The following is a 26,624-nucleotide window of genomic DNA, read 5'->3' as shown; positions in this document are numbered from 1 at the left end:
GATGTGATAATGCAGTCAATCTTCAAGGTTTCCAACATAATCCCGTCTCCGGCTCTTAAAAGAATGAAAGACTCGCTCCTCCGATGAAAACTACACCTTTGGTGTCAAGTTTTGTCAAAGACACATGATAGCTTAAATAGGTGTAGGAATCCTTGTTTTAGGTGAAAACCATGTAATGGGCCTTAATTGGGTCACTGGGCGTTAAATGGACTGGAGCGCGTTAAAATGCGCTATTTTAACAGCAAAAATATTGTTTCGTATTTTGGCCATAACTTGAGTTGTACTTGTCCAATTGATGTGATCTTGGTCTCATTGGAAAAAAAGAGAGATCTACAACTTCTATGCAGAACAAGAGATCCAAATCCAGATTGTCGATATGAAAATTGGCCAAAAGATAGCTTTAGGCAGATTTTCACTATATAGCTGCTCCTTATTTATTGCTTTAAGTTCAGCAAGCTTAACCATTACTCCAATGGTCCAATTCAATTCAATTGTCCTACATAACAAGCAAGAATCATTCACATAAGTCAATAATTCAAACCCCATGCTTTTTAGCCAAATAACTCTAAGTTTTCATGCTTTTGACTAGATATAAGAGTGATTTAAGTCCTTAAAAATATGATAAACAATAAGTATATCAAATCATTCCCAAATTTAGAATATTATTCTCCCCAGCAATCAATTAAAAACAAAGCTATGGGAAATGAGACGAGTTCATGTGCTTAATGAATTTTTTAACAGGAAAACTAATCAATGTAAAAAACAATGGAGTATTCAAGCTTAATAAAAAGAAAATAATGAGGCACCAATTCAAGCAAGTATTCACAATCCACAAGTCATAGATTTGTAACAAGAATTCTCAAGATAAAGAGTAAAAAAATTAAACCAAAACACCCCCTCGGTAAGATTTCTAATTCATTCACACTTAAATGTCTAAAGGTACGTGTTTCATTCTTTCTTCACTGAATCGAAACTACCATAGGCTTGGCTATGTTCTCACTATCCACAATCTCAATGGTGTACATAGTAGATCAAAAAGTCTTTTATTAAGGTTGTAACGTGGTCTGGCTAAAAGGAAAGGAAATAAATGGGGGAAAAGTGGCTCTAGATTAGAAATCAGATTCAAAGAGGAATGGACATCATTGTATAACACATTTACAAGCATATTTTATTCTTCTCTTCTAACATTTCCTTTTTTGCACTTTTTCCCTTATTTTTATTCACATTTTTCCAATATGAAAACTTCTTTTTCATTTTTCAATTTTTCAATTTTTTTTAATTTTTCTCTTTCTTTTTGTTTTTCTATGTATATACATATATTTTGTTTTCTAATTAACCACATTGTGTGTCTTTGACTACCACCCTTTCTAACTTTTTCCTCCCATACATTAATAATTCAATTATGCTCAATTCCTCATTCTTAATCTAAAATCTAATCTAAATTGGGTGATATGTGTATGTGGAGTGGCTATTCATATGTATAAGTCATCAAAGAATAAATAGGCCTAGGCTCAAGGGGCTCAACCAAAGGGATTAACACATAGGGTGGCTATTTGGCTATAAGAAATAAATTGTCTCTATCATCTCAACAATATATAACACAGACTATCTCAAGTAAGAAACAAAACAAGTTCTAGAGTGTTTTCATACAGTGAAGTGCACACCAAATAAAAATTTATTTGTTTAGGTCAATGTTATTAAAACCGGCCCGGTCAATGACCCGGTTGAGGTAGTGGGTCACTGGTTTAACCAGTGAGTCATAGGTTGAACCGCATGACCCGGTGATTATATATAAATCTATAATTTATATTAAAAAAATTATAAATATACTCAAATAGCTGAAAAAATAATATCAATTCTAAATATTTTGATATAAAAAATAATAAATTATACATTATTGTCAATTAAAGGATCAAACAAACACATAATGCTTGTTATATTGGTGTTTCAGGTTCGGTAAACGACATCTCTAACTATCAAATCAAAATTCCCTGCATAGTGCATAATTGAGATAATATTAAGATTGTAGGTACATAACTTATGTAAGTCAATAAGTAACAGATCACTCAAATATGTCAATTATGATTTTATTTTGGAAAACTTTTTTTTTTTAAAAAAACCCCGACTGGGTCACCGATTTTTCACCAAAACTGGTCGGGTCGTACCGAGTCTGATATTTGACCGATCCAATATGATAACCGGACCGGTCAGATGACCGTTTCACCGGATTCCAGGTCGACCCGACCGGTCGGGTTCGATTTTCACAACAATGGTTTAAGCTCAAAAGCTCACGGCTATGGGTGCAAGACTAATTTCCTACTCTTCACCCAAATCACTCTAAGTTACTGTTGGACGTTTAGCAAGTGCACTAGTCGTACAAGTAATAAAATGATGAGTAAAGATCGTTCCCACGAGGAATTGTGTTCAAACACCAATATACCATAGAAAACTAATTTGAATCAAATAAGAGTTTGTAAAAATCATGAATAATTTGTCACGAGAAAATTGATTTTGAGTAAATTGACACAAAGTAAATATGGATTAGGAATTAATAAAAACAACAAGTAGTCAGAAAACAACTTTCCTCCATGATAACTCATATAAAAATTGATCATATGATGAATTCCTTTCCATGTGATGTTAATCAACCTTTTACTTATCATCAAGATGTAATCCCTTACTACCTTGATAGAAACATTAATCAGAAACCCCAATCCCTTGGTGATTTCTTTCTTAATACATGCATGAAATACTAAGGTTTTAAGATTACATTAGAACTCTAGCATCAATCCCTTGAGTACTAGGATTCTGATGTTGAGATTATCAAATACAGAAGTCATATAAACATCCATGTTCTATACTACTTCTTTGATAGAAATAATTAACTCAGAAAATCTCAAATCAGCACATGGAAAATACTTCATCATATTAATCAAATCAACATAATATTATCATGGAGTTCCATTGCATTCAGACTACAAAGACTCTACTCAGACATAACTAAGGAATAAATAAGAGAAGAAAAATCAAACTTCATTTCCATGTTGAAAGTCTTCAATCTCCAAACTATTACAAGGAAATCCTATTACAAAAACTAAGAGAATTTAGAGAGAAGTCAGACTAAGTTTAAGAGAGAGAGAGAGAGAGAGTTCAGATCCCCCAAGATCCTTTTTTTCTAAGTGTCAAGGCTTTGCCTTATATAGTGTTACAATTAAAAACAGAAAACTGATGTGGGCGCTAAAACGTCCATAAGTGGCCGTTTTAGCGTCCATGCTTTACGTATGCTCAACTGCTTTTAACTGATTTCAACGCTAAAACGCTAAGGAATGACCGTTTTAGCGTCCAAACTTGGTGAATGCTCAACTAACTTTAACTGACTCCAACGCTAAAACGTTTGATTTGGACATTTTAGCGGTGAAGACCAGAATCTTTTTCCACTTTAGGGCGCTAAAACGCATATTGCAGGCCGTTTTAGCGCCCAAGACCAGCAATTTTCCATCTTCTTAGTGTAGCAGCGCGCTAAAACGCTCTGTGTGGACGTTTTAGCGCTCATCACAAGCAAGTTTTGGCCTCTTTCTGTAACAGGGCGCTAAAACGCTCAGTGTGGACGTTTTAGCGCTCAACACTTAGGCAATTTTTCTCCTCTTGAGCTCCAGAATCTTCTTCCTTCTCCAGTTGTCTTTCAAGCTTGCTTTTCCTACAAGAATCATACAAATTTCCAATAAAGCTCTTGAACTTGTAATTGAGGACATCTTAGGACATTAACCTTGTTTTTCATCATTTAATCACACAATTTGATCTTAATTCCTGCTAAAAACCATGATGAACTAAGGGTTCATCACAATTCCCAGATTTGAATATTGCTGTCCTCAGCAATAACTTTAAAGACAGAGAAAGACTTGAGATTCTTTACACATGAAATTTATGAGGTTGGATTGAAATATGACAGATCAACTTTCCAAGATACAATCTAACAACCCAGCAATCTATCTTTTACTATGACTTGCTTAACCTCATTACAATGACTTTCAACAGATCAGTAAGATGAAATGCAGAGACCTTCAATATAAAACACCCCCTCACTTGGAACTTCTCAAAAATTGTGAGAATAAACTCTCTTGCACTCTAGTGTCTAAGGGTGTACTCATCACTCAATCTCCACTGCACTCAAACTACTATAAGCTTGCCCATCTTCTCACTTTCCATAGTTACAGTGATTCATAAGCAGAACAAAAGAGGCTTTGGTGGTATGACTTGACTAAGAATAGGATTCTGTATAGAAGAAGGAAAAATGGCTTGGCATGTAGTTGGCTAAAGGTAGGATTTGATGTTGCAGAAGGTTAGATAAATGGATCAGATTCAGATAAGAGGAGGATCACTATTGAATTTATCTATGTACTCCTTAATCCTTCTCATTCTCTTCTTCCTTTTCATTTGCTCTTTTCACCACCTTTTCTACAACTTTTCTTTTTCTTGAACTTCCTTCCTCCTTTTCTTCCAACTTTCAACACTTTGTGTTGTTTTGATTTCCCTTTTTCCTCATTTCCTTTTTCTTTTCCTTTTCCAAACCAAGCACTTTGTCCCTTTACTTCCTCATTTCCCCAAATTTCCAACACTTAACACTTAATATTTTTGTTCATTGCGGAAATACCTTTCCTACAGAGCCTTCCTCCTTACCCCTTATCTGAACACATAATCTGAAAATTTAGGATCTGGAATAAGTGCAGGGCTCTTAGTTTTATCACAAAAATTCTGGCTTAAGGCTTCCATGCAATAAGAAAATTTGGTTCAAAAGAAAAATGCCTCAATGAGCTCTACTTTACAGACCATGAACTATTTCAAGTTAGAAACATGGCAAGTTCTAGAGTTACTCATACAGTGAAGTGCTCTCTGAATAAAAAAATTTCTGTATAGGCTCAATGTCTCACAGTTTAGAGTGCATGCTTGAATTCCTCTATATACATCAACCTGATCTCTCTACTCCTCACATAACATGAGTCATGCAAACATATCATTTAGCACATATGCAGGGATTTCAAATTGCATCAAGAAATGTTTAATCCATCATGTAAAACTTTGATCATCCTATCCTCATAAAATTCACATCATCTCAACTCTAAATCCAACCTTTGTACATATAAAACACTTCCTAAACTACCTAAAACTATATTCACAAGAATTCTAAAAGAAAGGATTGAGATGTTTTCCTGTTTGTGGCTCATCAACTGTGTGTCGTCATCAACTGTGTGATTCCACCATAATCATGTCATTCATTCACACCACATTCCCAGATTTAAACGTTGCTGTCCCCAGCAACTAATTTAAATCTAAAAAACAGTTGACAAATTCTGAAACACATACACATATCAACAAATAGCATCAGTACTATTTAAAAGTGCATCATTCAAACAGAGAATCTCAATGTACTAACAAATATACAAAATGAAAATAATACCACAATCAACTAAAAATATCCAAAATAAAACCATAAAACAGAAAATGTATAAAAACAAAATGAGAAGTCTAATCAGTAGACTCTTCATCATCACTAAACACCAAATATGAGCCTGGATCAGCAGTAGGCAATGGGTTGTACTCAGGATCAACACCCATGTCCTCATCCATAGCACCAGTATCACCAGCAGCAGCAGCAGTGGTCTCTGTGGTAGTAGCATCAACACCAGGCTGTCTCTCTGGAGTGGGTGCAGCATGAGAAGATGTAGCACCATCAGTAGGTGCAGCTCCATCCACATGATCAGCATAGTGAGTCCGGGCCATTGCCTCAAAGGCTTCCTCCTCATCAGAATGAGGGTATACAGCAGGCTGATAATCAATAACATCTAAGCCCTGAGCCTCACATATAGATTTCAACATCGTCACCATATATGTCTGAAATGAGTGCTGGCTGGACTGCATAAACCGGAGACGCCTGCGCAAATGTCTCATTCGGAAGTCAGTGTTCACCACCCATTGCTCCCCTGTCCTTAACCTCTCTTCGAATTCATCATCACTCTGTGTTGTAGATTTCCTACCAGGAGTCAATCCTGTGACCTCCCCTCCTCCTATTTTCAATTGCTTTGTAATCATTGCGGCATCAATTGTAGGGTGCAATTTGGTTGGTGCCCCATTATCAGTAACATCTACACCAGCTTTCTGACAAAGCAACTGAATCAAGGAACAGTGACCCAAAGCAGCAGAGTCACTGTCAGAGTGAGCCATATCATAAATGTTGTCCTGAAGGAGAATAGGAAGGTCCACCTTCGCCCTTGTCATGATAGTGTGAATCAGGACAACTTTCTTCAGGATAACCTCTGCCTGGTTGGAAGAGGGCATGACATTTGAGATTACAAAGTGAAACCAGACTCTAGCCTCACCATTTAAATGCCTCAACCAAATCAACTTAGGAGCAACCTTATCCTTGGTTAACTCCCAAGTTTCACCAGGTTTGGCTATAGTCTGCAAAATAGGCTCAGCTGCCCCCATCTTGGTCCAGGTGTCAAAGTTTGGGTCACTCCTCCTTGGTGGAATTTCAATATTCTGCCAGTTTCTCCTGAACTCACAACTGGCATTGTGGATATAGTCACAGAACCTTATCTTCAGCAGCTTTTGGATAGTGTGAGCATCATACTTCACTTTCTTTCCCCTCACCCAGCTAGTGAAAGTCCTTTGGCCTCCTTGATCTCCATTAAATGCATTAGCAAAGAATTCCCTTGCTATGTTAGGACTGCTATCACCCAATATTCTTCCAAAAGTTTCCCAATCCCTGGTCTTCAGCTGAGACTGAAACTGGGGATATTCATCCTGTTCTAGAACAAATTTTCTTTCTCTAACAAATGGCCTCTTGGAAGTCTTGTCAGTATACCTTTTCTCATGTTCCTCACTTTTCCAAAAGTGAGCATCAAACTGTGGGGTAAACTCAGCCTCAGTATCTCCTCCTTGATTCACTTGTGCTCGCTTCTTATATCTCTTTTTCCTTTTTGTAGCAGGAGCTGGTTGAGAAGGAGAAGACATTGTGCCTACACAACAAGAGAAAATCAGTCCTAATGTCAAACAATTACATATCATGAATCCAATTCCACAATTCCAGATTTAGAACTCTTGTAGTGGGGAATTTTGATCAAAACATGTATGAATTACAACCCCACAATGCCATAATGTAGACCCTCAATTTTGTATGAAACAGGGCCTGGGCGCTAAAACGGTCGCACTGAGCGTTTTAGCGTCCTGACCTTAAACGTGTGTAAAAACTGGACGGGCGCTAAAACGGTCACACTGAGCGTTTTAGCGCTAGGCCAATTTTTGGGTCAGGCATTTCCATGAACACCTTGTGTGTGTGTATGCTAGGTTGTTGTTTGAAGACAACTGAGAACCAACACTCACTGGATTTGTTGTCTCATTCCCAAAATACCAGTCAAAAGCAAAAGTTCAGGAGAATAATACCAATAAAACTAAATCAACATGCAATCCTACGAATGATACAGGCAATCAACATGTGAATGCCCTAGAAAATGCCTAATAATTGCATGCTTCAGATATGATAAGTGAGATGAGTTACATACCTTGATGTTGATGAGAAGATGTGGAAGAAACTACGAAGATGGATGATACAAATGTGAGATAAGGAGGGCGTTGTGGAAAACAGAGGCAAAGTATAAGAACAGAACGTAAGAGGAAAAGAGAAGGGGAACTCTGTTATATCGAATTAGTGACAGGGCGCTAAAACGTTGGCTTACCAGCGTTTTAGCGTCCTTGTCCAGAGAAAAATACACACTTTGTGCAGCACAGCGCTAAAACGGTCAGACTTAGCGTTTTAGCGCTGTTGGCCAGAGTGCACGGATATGTGTTGTCAGTGAACGCTAAAACGCTCATAATGAACGTCTTAGCGCGCACAACCAGAGAGTTTCATAATGATGGAACTCTGGGGACGCTAAAACGGTCATAGTTGACGTTTTAGCACCCAGCACATAGCAAAAAATTTCTCTTTGATTTTTCAAAAAAATTTCTCCTTTTCTTCTTCCTCTTATGGATATGGTATGAACATGGAATTACATACCTAGTACAGTGGGTTGCCTCCCACTCGGCGCTTGTTTAACGTCACGAGCCTGACGGTTATGATCTATTTTACCTCTAATAGAGCAACTGCCAGTAGTTGCCTATCCACAGCACTTCCAACATATAACTTCAATCGTTGACCATTGACTGTAAAACTTCTGTCCGAATCCAAAGAACTGATTTCTACAGCCCCATATGGTTTCATATCCTTTACCACAAACGGTCCAGACCATCTAGACTTTAACTTCCCTGGGAACAGCTTCAACCTGGAATTGAACAGAAGTACTTGATCCCCCACCTTGAAGTCTCTAGGTGTGATCTTCCTATCATGCCATAGCTTTGTCTTTTCCTTATACAAACTGGCACTTTCATAAGCAGACAAACGAAACTCATCCAATTCATCCAGTTGTAATAATCTTTTCTGTCCCGCTGCTTTGGAATCAAAATTCAGATATCTCACAGCCCACAAAGCCTTGTGCTCCAATCCAACTGGCAAATGGCATGCTTTTCCAAACAGCAACTGAAATGGAGACATCCCAATAGGAGTTTTGAAAGCGGTCCTGTATGCCCATAAGGTGTCATCAAGTTTCTTGGACCACTGGGTCCTAGCATTCCCAACAGTCTTCTCCAATATTCTCTTCAATTCCCTGTTGGAAATCTCAACCTGACCACAAGTCTGTCGGTGATATGGAGTGCTTATTTTGTGCCTCACTCCATACTTAGCCAAGGCATACTCCACCATCCTATTATCAAAATGAGTGCCCTCATCACTAATGATAGCTCTAGGGACTCCAAATCTTGAAAATATATTCTTTCTCAGAAAATCAATCACCACCCTGGAATCATTGGTTGGTGTAGCTATAGCCTCAACCCATTTGGAAACATAATCAACTGCCACCAATATATACTTGTTAGAGTAGGAAGAAGGGAAAGGTCCCATAAAATCCATACCCCAAACATCAAAGATCTCCACTTCCTGGATATTGTTCAACGGCATTTCATGTCGCCTAGAAATATTCCCAGTTCTCTGACAGTTGTCACATGCCTCCACAAACTTCTTTGCATCCTTGTACAAAGTGGGCCAGTAGAAGCCACTCATCAAAACTTTTGCTGCAGTTCTCTCACCTGCAAAATGTCCACCATATGCAGAACCATGACAATGCCACAACGCATCCTTCTGTTCTTCCTCTGGAATACACCGTCGGATCACACTATCTGAACATCTATAGAAAAGATATGGCTCATCCCAAATATACCTCTTAACATCATGCAGAAATTTCTTCCTCTGTTGCCATGTTAAATCCTTAGGCATCAATCCAGCAGTTTTATTGTTGGCAAAATCAGCAAACCATGGTGGTTTACTGATAGATAAGACTTTATCCCCAACCATCTCTGTTACAGCACATATTGCCAAAACATGTTCATCAGGAAACTCTTCTCTGATCACTACTTCCGGCCCTTCTTGAAGCTCTTTTTCTGTAATCCTGATAAGTGATCAGCCACCAAATTTTCAACTCCCTTTTTGTCCTTGATTTCTACCTCAAACTCTTGCAACAGTAACAACCAGCGGAGCAATCTGGGTTTAGCATCCTGCTTGCTCAACAAATACTTTAAAGCTGCATGGTCAGTGTAAACAATAACTTTTGATCCTAACAGATATGGCCTGAATTTGTCAAATGCATACACAATAGCCAGTAATTCTTTTTCTGTAGTAGCATAATTATTTTGTGCATCATTTAAGATCTTACTGGCATAGTAAATGACATGCAACAATTTATTCATTCTTTGGCCCAATACCACTCATACGGCATAGTCACTGGCATCACACATTAATTCAAATGGTAATGAAAAATCAGGTGCCATCATGATAGGTGCAGCGGTCAACTTTTCTTTTAAAACATGAAATGCATGCAAACATTCATCATCAAACAGAAATTCTTGATCCTTAACTAATAACTTGCATAAAGGCTTAGCAATTTTTGAAAAATCTTTTATGAACCGCCTATAAAATCCTGCATGACCAAGAAAACTCCTCACACCTTTAACATTTATAGGTGGAGGAAGTTTCTTTATCACAGAAATTTTTGCCCTGTCCACCTCAATTCCATTCCTAGACACCTTGTGTCCAAGAACTATACCTTCTGTCACCATAAAGTGGCACTTCTCCCAGTTCAAAACCAAATTACAGTCTTGACATCTTTTCAAAACAGAATCTAAATTCCCTAGACATACATCAAAATCAGAACCAAATACAGAAAAATCATCCATAAAAATTTCAATGCATTCTTCTATCATATCAGAAAAAATGGAAAGCATGCACCTTTGAAATGTGGCAGGAGCATTGCATAAACCGAAAGGCATCCTCCGGTATGCGAATATTCCATATGGACATGTAAAAGCAGTCTTCTCCTGATCCTCTGGTGCCACAGCTATCTGATTGTACCCTGAATAACCGTCCAAGAAGCAATAGAAAGCATGTCCTGCCAACCTCTCTAGCATCTGATCCAAGAAAGGAAGTGGAAAATGATCCTTCCTGGTTGCCTTATTCAGCCTTCGGTAATCAATGCACATTCTCCAGCCAGTGATTGTCCTTGTGGGAATCAACTCATTGTTCTCATTTTTCACCACAGTCATCCCCCCTTTCTTGGGCACGGTCTGCACAGGACTCACCCAGCACTGTCTGAAATTGGGTAAATCATCGCAGCATCAGGCAACTTCACCACCTCCTTCCTCACTACTTCCTTCATAGTGGGGTTGAGTCTCCTCTGTGGTTGCCTTACTGGTTTGACCTCTTCTTCCATCAATATTTTGTGGGTGCAAAAGGAAGGATTAATACCCTTGAGATCTGAAAACTGCCATCCAATAGCCATTTTGTTCTTCTTGAGTACCTTAATCAATTTCCCTTCTTCCTCATCAGACAACATTGCATTAATGATTGCTGGATATGTTTGATCATCCCCAAGGAACACATACTTCAAATGTCAAGGTAATTCCTTAAGTTCTACCTTAGGTGCTCCTTTTGAAATGTCATCAATCTTCTTCTCAAGCTCTTCCACTTCTGGCTCTTCTTGGTAATCCTCTGCACCTATCTCTTCTTCTGATCTTTGTTCCTCAACTGGGAATTCTTCTTTTTTATTCACTTCTTCCACAACCTCCTGTATCACATCCAATCTAAAACAATCCTCCACATCAACAGGATGCTTGATGGTTTCAAATACATCAATTGTGACTGTTTCCTCATCCACCCTTAGCAATAATTTTCCTTGTTCAACGTCTATCAAAGATCTTGCAGTTGCTAAAAAGGGTCTTCCTAACAATAAAGGACTTTCTGTATCCTCTTCCTCCATGTCAAGAATCACAAAATCCACTGGAAAAATAAACTTGTCTACCTTGACCAAGACATCTTCAACCACACCTTCAGGCCTCTTGATAGATCTATCTGCAAGATGCAGAATAAGATTGGTCTCCTTCAAAGTGTTAATTCCCAAAGCTCTACATACTGTCAACGGCATCAAGTTTATACTGGCTCCCAAATCACACAATGCCTTTCCCACCTCCACATCTCCTATAGCAATAGAGATACTGAAACTTCCTGGATCTTTCATTTTTGTTGGAAGCTTCTTATGGATTAGGGCACTACACTCTGCTGTTAGGGCCACTGTCTCACCATCAGTTAATTTCCTCTTCTTAGTAAGAAGATCCTTCATGAATTTTGCATAGTGAGGCATATTTTCCAGTGCTTCAGAAAATGGTATGTTAATTTGTAAATTTTTGAAGATATCCAGAAACCTTGCATAGTGCTGCTTCTGAATCTCTTTCTTCAACCTCTGAGGGTAGGGAACTTTAGCATAGGGAGATAAACTAACTGGCTGTTCTTTCTTGTCAGCCATCTTCTTCTTTCCCACTTCATCATCTTTTGTGGGAAACATTTTTACCAACTTCAACCTCTCATTCATTCTTATTGTCCTTCCCTTCCTCTTCTTTGTAAGCTCCAACTATAACATCTCTAACAACTACTTCCTTCTCACTTTTCTCATTTCTCATTTTCTCTCATTCATCATCAGAGACTACATCTTCAACCACAACCTCTTCTTCATTCTTTTTATTTTCCACCTTCTTTTTCCCTGGTTGAAGTACCAACCCACTTCTTGTCATAATTGCTTTACAGTGCTCCTTAGGATTCACCAGTGTATCACTTGGAAATTTCCCTTGTGGTCTCTCTGATATCTGTCTTGATAATTGACCAATCTGGGTCTCCAAATTTCTTATTGATGCTTCCTGATTTCTGAAAGAAGTTTTGGTCTCCTGCATGAATGCAGTTGTCTCTTCCCTGAATGAAGTAGAACCCTGAATATAATCCTGAGTTGTCTTAGATAACTGAGCAAACGCTTTCTCCCATGCAGCAGGATCACTTGACTGCTCCTTCATATGTGGTGGTGGAGGATGTAATGGTGGATTCAATTGGTGGTTGGAACTATAGCTGAATCCTGGGTGTTGATTCTTGTTTTTCCATGGTGGCATATAAACATTCTTTCCCTGATTGTTGTAGTTCCTTTGATTATTCTGATCATACCACACTCCATTCACCTCTGCTTGTTCTGATGATCCCCCATAATCACACTCCTCTGTCACATGGCCCTTACCACAGATAGCACATACACTCTTTGTTTCCACAGAAGCTATCTTTTGTGAAGAGAGTTGCTTAATAAGGGTATCTAATTGTTGCTGTTGTTGTCTCTGTGTCTGCATCAGTTGATCATTCCTTGCCAACAAAGCATCATACCCATCCAACCTGATAATTCATGTCCTTCTGTCAGCCACTGGAGCATTATCAAATTCTTGAGATGCTAATGACTCAAAGATATCCAAGGCTTCTTGAGGGGTCTTGGTAGTAAATGATCCACCAGCAGTGGCATGCACCAAGGTTCTAGTGTTAGTGGTCATTCCTTGCAGGAAGATTGCTGCTTGTTGCCATGCCTCAATTCCATGCTGTGGACATTTCCTCAACAAAGTCTTGAATCTCTCCCAAGCCTCATAAATAGATTCTGACTCTTTCTGCTTAAAGCTTGTAATTTCATCCTTCAACTTGGCCCTCTTGGATGCTGAGAAAAACCTTTGCAAGAACTTGGTTTGCAAATCATCCCAAGTTGTTATACTTCCTTGTGGCAATGATTGCAGCCATCTCCTTGCATCATCCGTCAGTGAATGAGTGAATAGTCTCAACAGAATTGCATCTCTTGTGACACCATTTATCTTCACAGTATCACTCAACAATAGGAAGTTCTCTATGAGCAAGTAAGGGTCCTCCGCACTGGTTCCAGCAAACTGATCCTTCTGCACCAAATGTATCAAAGCAGGCTTCAATTCAAAGTTGTTGGGCTCCACTGTTGGGCGCACAACACTCCCAATTGGAGGAACCACTACAGGAGTCATGTACTCTCCCAGTGTCCTCTGTGGTGGTGGTGGTCTGTGATTCTCTGCCATTATATCTTCCTGATTAACCGTACTTGATTCACCAATTTCTTGCAACTGTCTCCTTAGCCTGGCTGCCCTTTTGTGCTTCCTCAATGTCCTTTCTAATTCTGGATCATACAACAACAAATTTGGATCAAGTGTACCTCGCATGTACCAGAATCAAAATTGACCAGAAATTTAACATAAACTAAAATACTGAAAATAAAAGGATGCAATCTCAGAATTCTGTAGTATCAGTTAGTGTTGAAAAACAAATTCCCCGGCAACGGCGCCAAAAACTTGTTGGACGTTTAGCAAGTGCACTAGTCGTACAAGTAATAAAATGATGAGTAAAGATCGTTCCCACGAGGAATTGTGTTCAAACACCAATATACCATAGAAAACTAATTTGAATCAAATAAGAGTTTGTAAAAATCATGAATAATTTGTCACCAGAAAATTGATTTTGAGTAAATTGACACAAAGTAAATATGGATTAGGAATTAATAAAAACAACAAGTAGTCAGAAAACAACTTTCCTCCATGATAACTGATATAAAAATTGATCATATGATGAATTCCTCTCCATGTGATGTTAATCAACCTTTTACTTATCATCAAGATGTAATCCCTTACTACCTTGATAGAAACATTAATCAGAAACCCCAATCCCTTGGTGATTTCTTTCTTAATACATGCATGAAATACTAAGGTTTTAAGATTACATTAGAACTCTAGCATCAATCCCTTGAGTACTAGGATTCTGATATTGAGATTATCAAATACAGAAGTCATATAAACATCCCTGTTCTATACTACTTCTTTGATAGAAATAATTAACTCAAAAAATCTCAAATCAGCACATGGAAAATACTTCATCATATTAATCAAATCAACATAATATTATCATAGAGTTCCATTGCATTCAGACTACAAAGACTCTACTCATACATAACTAAGGAATAAATAAGAGAAGAAGAATCAAACTTCATTTCCATATTGAAAGTCTTCAATCTCCAAACTATTACAAGGAAATCCTATTACAAAAACTAAGAGAATTTAGAGAGAAGTCAGACTAAGTTTAAGAGAGAGAGAGAAAGAGTTCAGATCCCCCAGGATCCTTTTTTTCTAAGTGTCAAGGCTTTGCCTTATATAGTGTTACAATTAAAAACAGAAAACTGATGTGGGCGCTAAAACGTCCATAAGTGGCCGTTTTAGCGTCCATGCTTTACGTATGCTCAACTGCTTTTAACTGATTTCAACGCTAAAACGTTAAGGAATGACCGTTTTAGCGTCCAAACTTGGTGAATGCTCAACTAACTTTAACTAACTCCAACGCTAAAACGTTTGATTTGGACGTTTTAGCGGTGAAGACCAGAATCTTTTTCCACTTTAGGGCGCTAAAACGCATATTGCAGGTCGTTTTAGCGCCCAAGACCAGCAATTTTCCATCTTCTTAGTGTAGCAGCGCGCTAAAACGCTCTGTGTGGACGTTTTAGCGCTCATCACCAGCAAGTTTTGGCCTCTTTCTGTAACAGGGCGCTAAAACGCTCAGTGTGGACGTTTTAGCGCTCAACACTTAGGCAATTTTTCTCCTCTTGAGCTCCAGAATCTTCTTCCTTCTCCAGTTGTCTTTCAAGCTTGCTTTTCCTACAAGAATCAAACAAATTTCCAATAAAGCTCTTGAACTTGTAATTGAGGACATCTTAGGACATTAACCTTGTTTTTCATCATTTAATCACACAATTTGATCCTTATTCCTGCTAAAAACCATGATGAACTAAGGGTTCATCAGTTACTCTTCTAATTTTCCAGTGAATTATTAAACTTACCCAATAAGGAACTCATAAATGCATAGAAAATAGTAAGTAATATCATCATACTCCTGATCAAGACAGTAATCAACTTTCCTATAAACCATCCATTTATGCATTTATACTGACAAGAAATATATTTTTTTCACCAAAAATGATAATGGAGACGGGGGACTCAACAAAACTGACTCAAAAAATAAAATTAACAAAAAAAGAAGAAGAAAAAAGTTTAGATAGTTCCCTGTTTTAGCCAGATAACGCATGTTGCTATCGATGATATTGTACATGTGGCTCAAGAACTGTTCCTACTGATCTCAAACCACAGCATTCTCTAGGCAGACTAGCTTTGATGAGTCTCCAATTTATTATATATTAAGGGTGAATATGAGCATCAAATTGATTTAAAAATAATTAAAAGTTATGAGAATTATAATTAAAGTGTTATTTTATTCTTAGTAATATTCTCATAAAAAATCTTTTAATTTGCAATAATTTTTAACTTAATAAAGAGATAAATTGGAAAGCTCAAGCGAATTTTGCTTTGGATTTCTGAATCATAAAATTCATGAAGATTTTAAGGATTTGATTAAAGATATGATTAGAGATTCTAGTGAAGATTTCATTGAAGATATTATGGAAAATTAAAAGATATAATTTCATCACTATAAAAAGGCAACTCTTGGAAATACAAGAGGGTTAGGAAAAGAGATATTGAAGGCTGGCACATTCTGCAACAGAGAGATGTGGAGGCAAGAGTGAGAAATGGAGATTTTCATAGAGAGAAGCTTGAAGGAGATTGAGCAGCATTGATTCTTCTTCTTCTTCTTCATGACTTCTTCTATTTCTTTTTATTATTTTATTTTGTTTAAGCTAGCTATGTCTGGCTAAGTTTCTTTTGTAGTTAGGATTATGGATCCGACGTGAATCCTATTTGTGGTTTTAATTTAGTTTATTTGTGTTTTACCTTGAATGAAATTTCTATATCCTTTTATAAATTGATCACTCTTAGAGGGATTTGAGGGTTAGAGCACATAATAGACATATTGGAGTTTTAATCCTGACAGAGATAAAATACAAATTCTTGCACGATCTAGACATAGGCTTGCTTGAGTTGTAGACTTAATAATTTGTCGATTTTAATTCTTAATCTAAAAAGGATCACTAAGACATTAGGGTTCTAATTGTGTTAAAGGGTTAAAGTCACTAAGACGTTAGGATTTTACTAACAATTTAAATAAGAAAACGAATTTTCTGAGATATCTAGGATAGTTATTATTGAAATTAAATTACACCACTTGAGAAGGATCGGAGGTGAAATAATTCCTAACAATATTTTTCATTTTTGATATTTTAAACTTAATTCTCAAATCTTACGTTATTGTATGTTCTTAATTTTTTTATTGCAATTAATTTTAATTCTTTTATTTTTATTTTTTATTCAGAAATTATTCTCTATGGAGGTCAGTTGATACTGCATGTGGATGGAGAGCGAGCAACATTCAAGATGCTTACAATGAATCTCCACTACCTACACCTCAACTTGAAGATCAAGCCTATTATATTGCTGAAAAGAAGGTTAAGGAAACGAACGAGAAAGAAGTCCACCAGCCGTATGAGGAACGCATGCCAAAGAATATTACTAAGAATAAAATAACACTTTAATTAAAATCCTCATAACTTTTAATTATTTTTAAATCAGTTTCATGATCATATTAATCTTTAATATATAATAAATTGGAGACTCATCATACAATTTCCAAATTTAGACATTATTGTCCTCAACAATAAACTAGAATCAACAATATGAAGTAGGAAAGTGACCTTAGGAGAAGAATACATGAAATTCAAGCATAACATTGCATCAAAGAAGTAATTCAGAGCTGATGCTCAGGAAAATATTTTATTAAGCATGAATGACTTCCAATATTGAGAACTTCAAACAATAATTCCAGTCTTAGATAAGAATAGAATCTAACTTGAGTACCCCTCACTAGGATTAACAAAACATTCATCACTCAAGTGTTTTGGGTGAAATCACTCAACCCATCAGTATAATAGCACTACCATAGGTTTGATCCTATTCTCAAGTTCCTAAAAGTGAGGAACACATACATGAATATATTGATCAAAAGGTCTTTTCAGGAATGTAATGTGGCCTGGTATGGGGGTAAGACTATTTGGGAAGTAGTTAAATTTCTTGTGTGAGATTGAAACACATTATCCAATATAAAATCAATCAATTCATAAATATTCTTTCATTATTTCTTCTCTTTACCGTCTGTTTCTTTTCTTACTTTATACTTTTCTCCCTTCTACAACCTTTTTATTTTCTTAATTACTGCTTCTTTAGAAACTAAAATAAAATAAAATGCATTTTCTTTCTCTTTTTCTATTTTTTAACACAAACATAACTACTGCAGCTTTATTTAATAATTTTTTTTCTCACTTTGAGCATTCTTCCCTTATTCTCATTACTTAACATTTTTCATAATAGCTTCACCTGAATATTTGATAAGTCTTTCAATATTTTTCAAAGGTGGTATAATTAAGGATAATGGTTAAGTAACAATATGGGTAAATAAAAGAAAAATAAGTCTCGGGCTCAAAAGGGTTAGCAATGAAAAATTTATAGGGTGGTTTATTTGGCCAAGTGGTTATATAGAATAAAATCCCTATGTCTTCTCAATCGATGCATGCATCAAGAGAGAAATAGAGCAAGTTTTAGAGTACTACTACAGTGAGGTCTCTCAAGAAGAAAATTATACTGTTTAGGCTCAAACATCACATTTTGTGGTACAAACTAAATTCTTTTTCCTATTTTCTAAATCATGGTATTATCCAAAATTCTCAAAGAGAGACTTATTCAAATAAGCAGTTATATTGTCCTAAATGAGGTTCAATGCAATATCAAGACAGAAAAATCATTGTGAACCCTCACAGTGTCACTTGCTCTTCTTAGAGTCTATTCAGGTTTATTAACAAATTCAGCTCAAACTATCTTGAAAAAACATTTAGAAACGAGTAGAATAAGAAAAGAAAACTAAAAAAAATCAAAAGGTAAAAAAATAAAATAAATTAAAAAGAAATGAGATATCTCCCCTGAATTTGAAAATTATGTTAGGTATCCTTCTCTTGGTGTTAGTTCCTTAGTCAAAATATGTTATGCGCCCTACAATTCCCATATTTAGAACATTGTTGTCCTTAGCAATAACTAAACTAGATATAGGATGGATCTATTCTGCATATTAGGAACATATACACTAGATGAAAACACAATAACATGAAAATATTTGCATCAAATAATAGAGTGAGTATGTATCTCAAAACAGTACTAAAGAAAAATAAAATAAACAAAATAAAAATAAGTAAAATGAAATAGAAAAATTGATTGGGTTGCCTCCCAATTACGCTTGTTTAACATCACGAGCCTGACATACCCCTTGTGATTATGGAGGCTGGTAGCTCGAACTCAGGGATAACATTATTCCCTTGCTCAAAATTTGTGTCCTGCCATGATGGTACTCATACGCATGTAGATGAGGAAGAGTGACCTCGGGAATTTGCTTTGGAGAGGTCAAGTGAATTTGCTTTGGATTTCTGAATCATATAATTCATTGAAGATATTAAGGATTTGATAAAAGATATGATTAGAAATTCTAGTGAAGATTCCATTAAGGATATTATGAAAAATTAAAAGATATAGTTTCATCACTATAAAAAGGCAACTCTTGGAAACACAAGAGGGCTAGGAAGAGAGAGATTGAAGACTGGCATATTCTGCAACAAAGAAAGGTGAAGGCAAGAGTGAGAGATGGAGATTTTCAGAGATAGAAGCTTGAAGGAGATTAAGAAACATTGATTCTTCTTCTTCTTCTTCTTCTTCTTCATGACTTCTTCTATTTCTTTTTATTATTTTATTTTGTTTAAGCTAGCTATGTCTGGCTAAGTTTCTTTTGTAGTTAGGATTATGGATCCGGCGTGAATCCTATTTGTATTTTTTATTTAGTTTTTTTAATAAATTATCTTAGTTTATTTGTGTTTTATCTTGAGTGAAATTTCTATATCCTTTTATGAATTGATCACTCTTATAGGGATTTGAGGGTTAGAGCTCACAATAGACATATTGGGGTTTTAATCTTGACAAGTTTAAAATACCAATTCTTGCATGATCTAGACATAGGCTTGCTTGAGTTGCAGACTTAGTAATTTGTCGAGTTTAATGCTTAATCTAAAAAGGATCTCTAAGACATTAGGGTTCTAATTGGGTTAAAGGGTTAAAGTCACTAAGACATTAGGATTTAACCAAAAATTTAAATAAGAAAACGAATTGTCTGAGATATCTAGGATAGTTATTTTTGAAATTAAATTAAACCACTTGAGGGGGATCAGAGGTGAAATAATTCCTAACTTTTTTTTCGTTTTTGATATTTTAAACTTAATTCTCAATTCTTGTGTTATTGCATGTTCTTGATCTTTTTTATTGAAATTAATTTTAATTTTTTTTTTATTTTTCATTCAGAAATTTTTCTCTAAAACAAATTGATTTGTCCAAATTAAAGGGAATAGTTAGGATAGTATTTGGTGCATTAATCCTCATGGGACGATACCTTTTCTCACTACTTTATTACTTGAAACGATCGGTATACTTGCTGAAATTGCAAAAAACTTCTTCCAAAGGGAATGAGAGTAAAGTTTCAAAAGTGAAAGGACCTTTACTGCAAGTACAAAAGAAACCTGTCACAAAACAATCTCGTTTTTTATGTCTCTGGTTTTTTGGAATTGTAGGGGGCGGCCAAACCCAATATTGGTCGTAATCTTAAGATGTTGGTGTCTAAATATGACATTGGTATAATGGTTTTATTAGAAATTCGTACAAGTAGTGATAGATGTGCGAGGATTTTGAGAAAAATCAAATTTTATAATATGATTGTTGAAGAAGCAAATGGGTTTGCTGGTGGCATTTGGGTCTTATGGGACTCTAAACAATGTCAGTGCAAGCTATTTGTCACGGATTGCAGTTTATCCACATGCATGTAAAGCTGGATAACAATAGATGTTTTCTTTGTACGGCAGTTTATGCTAATCCTCGTGAAGAGGAACGTCATTTTCTTTGGGAGTAGTTCTTACAGTTGAGTAATAGTATTAACATGCTATGGCTGTTGGCTGGAGATTTTAATAATATCAGGAGCATTGATAAGTAGAAAAGAGGGTTGCTGCCTGATGTAGGAAAATGAAAAAGATTCTCATATTTTACAAGATTGTCGAGTGTGTGGGGTCTATTTATTCTTGGCAGCCAAAATGGAATTATTTATATCACGTGTATAAGAAGCTAGATAGGGTGTGTGTTAATTTGGCTTGGAGAGTTTGCTTTGAAGGGGCCGAAGCTCACTCTTTGCCTAGAATAGAATCTGATCACAATCCTTTGCTTGTAAAGTTGGATGTAGTAAATACCCAGTGGCAAGATCGGCCTTTCAGATTTTTGGCTGCTTGGTTGGATGATCCACGATTTTCTAATCTCATGTCAGATAAATGGAAGGATAATATCGATTTAAACATTATGCTCAACAATTTTGTTCCTCGTCTTCGTCGTTGGAATAAATTTGTTTTTGGCGATATTAATCGCAAAAAAAATCATTTGTCCAAGATGCTTACAAAGATTCAAGGCAGAAGGTAACTTGATGATAATTTGTATTTGCATGAAATTGAGTAGAATATCCAAAGGAATCTAGAGTTAACGTTGCAGCATGAAGAGTTATTATGGTTTCAGAAATCAAGATATCGATGGATTATAGATGGTGATAAAAATACAAAATTTTATCACTTGAAAACTATTATTTGAAGGAGCAGTAATAAGGTTACCAAACTCAGGAATAATGCTAATGCTTGGACTGAAGACCATGTGGAGCTTAAATCATTGGTACGTAATTTCTATAAAACTTTGTTTACGAAAGAGAATTTTAATCGTAGATGGTTATCCTCTGTCAATTGTTGGGCTGGTATTTCTCATTATGAGTGTTTGGAGTTGGAGAGGATTCCTATTTTGCAGGAGATTTCTAAATTGTTGCTTGGCATGAGTGCATATAAAGCACCTGGAGTGGATGTTTTCCAGTAGTCTTTTCTCAAAGACAATGGTTTAAAGTGAAACATCAGGTGTGTGATACAGTCAGATGTATGTGGAGCAACCCATAGCTCATTTCTAATATTAACTCTACCCTATTAGTTCTCATTCCAAAAACTAATAGCCCAGAGTATATTGCCCAGTTCAGGCATATTTCACTTTGTTCAGTGGTGTATAAGGTCCTTTCTAAAGTTATTGTGCAGCGTATGAAGCTTATAATAGAGAAAATTATTTTTCTCTACCAAGTTAGTTTGGTTCCCAATAGGAAAAATCAAGATAACATAGTCATCATGCAGGAATTAATCCATTACATGTATAAGATGCAAGGCATGAGACTTTTCATGGCTATAAAGATTGATCTCATTAAGGCATATGATAGTCCCAGTTGGAATTTTCTGAAACATACTCTTGAAGAAACTACTTTTCCTAATCATTTGATTAATCTGATAATGAGTTGTGAGCAATCCCTTAAGATTAATATTCTGTGGAATAGTAGTAAATCAGAGGAATTTATTCCCTCAAGAGGGATCAGACCAGGGGATCCTTTATCTCCTTATTTATTTGTTATTGCAATGGAAAAATTATCACATATTATTAGCACTGCTGTTAGGGTCATCTTTCGAAGCTTATTCGCGCAGGTAGAGCAGGTCCTCAGATTTCTCACTGGCTTTTGAAGACGATCTTATGATTTTTATGGAGGCGAGTATGGATCAAATAGATGTGTTAATGCAGTGTCTCAATTTATTTGAAGAAATTTCTGGTAAAAAGTTTAGTGTAGAAAAAACTACAATATTTTTCTCTAAGAACAATAATGAAGAGTTGGTTAGGAGCATAACCAATCGTAGTGGCTTCAGGCATGAGAAGAATATGGGAAAATATCTGGGGTCCATGATGCAGCAGGGAAGCGTTACTAGAGATCTTTATGAGAATATTGTTGAGAAAGTTAGAGGTAAGCTAAGCGCTTGGCATCAATAATGTTTTTCGCAGGCTGGGCGTATTACTCTTACACAATCGATCATGGTGGCTATTCTTTTTTTCGTATGCAGAGCTATAAAATTCCTAGGGGTATCTACTTAGAGATGGAGAAAATGCAACGTGATTTTATTTGGGGGATAAGGAGAATCATCATATGCATCATAATATCTGTTGGGAGATCATTCTTTAGCCAAAGGTATATGGTGGTTTACGGTTGAAAAGTTTAGAGTTGATGAATGATGCTTTCATTACTAAAAGGACTTGGGAGTACCATTCTTCTCGTAATGATCTCTGGGCTCAGGTGTTACATGCAAAATACGAGGCTGATAGGCGTCGTGGTGGTTCTTTCATATCTAAGAATATTGATTCAAATTTGTGGAAAAACTTGTGTATGGTGTGGAAGGAAATGGAGGTTCAAGTCTATTAGGGACTGGGTAATGGTGAGAAGATTAATTTTTGGAGAGATAAATGGTTATTTCATGGAAAATCCTTATTAAAAGATCTCAATAACAATGAATAGGTCATGGATATGAACAAGACTGTTGCTGATTAGATAACTGTTTCATGAGACTGGGATTATGAAGAATAAAATCGTTCGTTGGCCCTTTCCGGTGTTGATGCTCCTGACGTTTTGGTGTGGGACTTATTGGGGCATCATGTTGTTTTCGTAAAGAATGTTTATAATTGTATCAGTAGACTGAGGGGTTTGAGGGCTGAAGATTGTAATGTTTGGTAGAATATTTGGGCATGAAAAGGACCATACAAAAATAAATTTTTTGTGTGGAAGGTGGCTCATGGTATACTTCTTACGATGAATTACATAGCTCAATCGAATGGTGGTAATGACACTTGTTCAATATGTTATTCGCAGCCTGAATCTATTCTTCATGCGCTAAGGGACTGTCATCATGAGAAATATTTGTGGTGCAGTTTACTTTCTGAGAAGTTGTGGGGAATTTTCTTTGATCATAATTTTTAAATGTGGCTTCATAATTTCATTGGTGATGGGAAGGGAACTTTAGTGTATGATTTCTGCTTATCTACTTTTTTTATTACTTGTTGGAAGTCATAGCAGTGGAGGAATGGAACTGTCCATGGTGCTTTGGTTACTCCGTTGAGTCATATGGAGCTTTGTATTCGTAATTTTGTTAAAGAAGTGCATGAATCTTTGCAAGCCTCGGCTGGTATGCAATCATAAAAAAGATCTGTGACTGTTGATATTGCTTGGCAGTTTCCAATTGAGGGTTTCGCTAAGGTTAACACTGACGGAGCTTCTCGCGACAATCCAGGACAAGCTTCTTGTGGTGGGATGGTTAGGGATGCTCAAGGGAACTGGACTACTGGTTTTGCTTACAGGTTAGGAGTTTGTAGTTTTTTCAAGGCTGAACTCTGGAGTGTCTACCGAGGATTGGAACTGGCTTGAAAGTTTGGGTTTAGGAAGGTGGTTTTGGAAAGTGACTCTTCTAGTGTAGTCATTGTGCTCACCTCTTTAGGTGCAGCAGCTCATGAGCGTCATTTGATTGCTCGCATACGAGCTTTGATGCAGAGAGATTGGATTTTCATATTTCATCACACTTTCAGATAAGGAAACGTCTGTGCTAATTGGATGGCAAATTTCATCTTATATAACAGTGAAAATTTAGATTATTTTGTTAGCGGAGAGCCTCCTTCTGGAATTTAACGTTTTTTCCTGTCTGACCTTGCTGTTGTGGGCAGACCTCGTCCGTTAGTTGGTTAGTAGTTTTTTTTTTGGTTTTTTTATTTTCTTTTCTTTGGTGGGCTTAGGCTATCTATTTTACCAAAAATAAAAAAAATTCTCGCATTCCTCTATTCCAAGATTTATTATATTGTTATTGATAGTCCTCAAGAGTTGAGGCCCATTAAGTGTAAATTGTTCCACAAAACCCATGTTTTGGTTATAAATCACTCCCTCCAACCTTCTTCTTTTCATATAGAGCAACTGTTTTGAATAGTGGACCAGAGCAATGCCGAAAGTGGGAATTAAGGTAGACCTGGAGCAAATTTAACATTATCTTTTTCACATATAACTATTGGGTTAGTTTGCTTTGTTCAGGACACCTAAGGCCCATCAAAAGGAACCACAAAATGAAGAGAGAAGAAGGAGTGTTGCGCAGAAAGGAAAAAGAAGTCTGCTATAGTACAACAGCAGTCAAAGGAAGCAATGGGGAGCCGCCACGTCAGCTACAGCAGAGAAGGTGGAGGTGCTGCCTCTGCTACAGTACGAAAGCAAAGAAGCTGAGCAATGGGGAGCCGCCACGTCAGCTACAGCAGAGAAGGTGGAGGTGCTGACCTGAATCCGATACTCCTACTCACAAAGGGAGCCAAAAGCAAGGGGGACCACTTCCATTTAAGGCCAAGCTGGCAAGAAGCAAAGCTACCATTGGAGAGGATTTAGACAAAGCGCAACCCTTGATGAAAGGAACAATGGAGATCAAATGAAGAACCCTATAAAAGGAACAAGCAATCCTCATAGAGAGGGAGAATCAGCACCCATCCTAAGACCGGATGTCTCTTTGTTTTCCTATTTCTTTGTAAAAATGTTCACTAGGAGCTAACTTCCTCTAAGTAGGTGAGGGTTCCATAGAAGTAATCCCTTTTGTCTTAGGATAGCTTTGTAAGGAACACATATTTTATAAATGAATTTTGAGTTGCTCTTTGGTTTAATTTATTGATTTTGTGAAACCCTTTGGGCTGGCAACCTCATCCCGGGACCACTCGGTTGATGAAACACTGACAAAGGCGTGTGGAGCATTCTCAAAATCCTGGGGTAGTTTAGCCTGAAGAAAGGAGGGATAAACACCTGGAATGGGGAGCACTGCCATGTGAATCCATGCTCTTTTGAGAAGGCAGCATGGTTTCCTTGCATATAACTCCAAGTACTATGGAGTAACGTGGAGAGTAAGGCCTTACCCTCTGCTTACCTATAGCAAAACAAGGGAAGGAGCAAAATCCACTTGTAAAATATGCTACCAGGCAGGGTTAACCAAAGGGATGAAAACATGGAACCCGTAACACCTACTTGATCTTTTTCTTTCTGGAATTAATCTTAACTCAATTCCTATCACAACATTTTCCACGATAACTGAACTGTGTTTTACTAGCTGATGATCTTACTTTCATTCGTTGACTGCTCTTACAGTTATTTCAATTGATGACATTTTATTCGATGACCATGCTAAGTCATTCACTGCTCTCATCTGGTTCAGAATGGTTAACATTGTTTAACTAGCTGCTCAGAGATTGCTCTTTGTGAAGCTTAGCTGAGAATAGTGATTTCCTTTATTGCTCCATTTTACAAATTAAATTTCCTTTAGCGCTTCTTACTTCACAACTGCTCCCTGAGGACGATAAATCTGGGGCTATAATACCCTATATTGCTTGACACGTACGCTTGCGTATAGTTGAAGAGGGTTGCTCTTAGTCAGAGTAGATTGCTCCTGTTGGCAATCCTGATTACTAATCTACACTCTTGCTCTCTGAAAGAAATATTCCCGAGCAACTCTCGGTTCAACCAAGCAATTGGCGCCGTTGCCGGGGATCATTTGGCAAGAAAGGGCGTTTTTAAGGAAACATTTTTTTCTTTTTTTTTGTTGTTTAATCGCAGTCTTTTTGTTTTAATAAACCTCCTCCATTTGTATGAGCACAGAACCTACATAACTTGGACTGGAAATAGTACTTTTTGATCCAGAACCCGAGAGAACCTTCAGAAATAGAAGAAGAGTTCAAAGGTTGAAAAACAGTACAATGGAGGAGGTTGTAAACAATGATAACAATGGAAATCATAATAATGAGCCTGAACAAGGACCGAATGGAGGAAGAGGGCCATCATTGAATGATATGGCTGCTCCCTTCAGAAATGGTCCAGAACGAGGATATGTTCCCCCTCCTCTGAATATCCCGAACTTTGAAATAAAACCTGCAATGTTCCAAATGATTATAAACGCTGGTCAGTTCCATGGACTACCCATGGAAGACCCTCACAGTCATTTGGACAATTTCACTGAGATAGTTGACAATTTCAAAGTTCATGGTATTTCGGAAGAAAACATGCGGATGCGGCTTTTTCCATTTTCCTTAGCTGGAAAAGCCAAAGAATGGAGGAGAACATTGCCCCCAAACTCCATCACCAGTTGGGAGCAATTGGCGGAACAGTTTGTTACCCGATTTTTTTGCCAAGCAAAACAAGCCCA

General features: G+C 36.9%; 1 non-coding gene across 1 annotated transcript; it reads left to right on the top strand.

Moving 5' to 3' along the window:
• The first annotated feature begins 13,033 nt into the window (after positions 1-13,033).
• Positions 13,034-13,140, top strand: LOC133292112 (small nucleolar RNA R71). Its single transcript, XR_009748877.1, has one exon. It is a non-coding gene; the product is annotated as a small nucleolar RNA R71 (small nucleolar RNA).
• Positions 13,141-26,624: the final 13,484 nt, after the last annotated feature.

The sequence above is a fragment of the Gastrolobium bilobum genome, unplaced genomic scaffold (assembly GCF_033153095.1).
Source record: "Gastrolobium bilobum isolate Gb01-03AN ecotype WA unplaced genomic scaffold, APGP_CSIRO_Gbil_v1 utg272566, whole genome shotgun sequence".
Classification (NCBI taxonomy): Eukaryota; Viridiplantae; Streptophyta; class Magnoliopsida; order Fabales; family Fabaceae; genus Gastrolobium; species Gastrolobium bilobum.
This window is presented reverse-complemented; position numbering and strand designations above follow the sequence as displayed.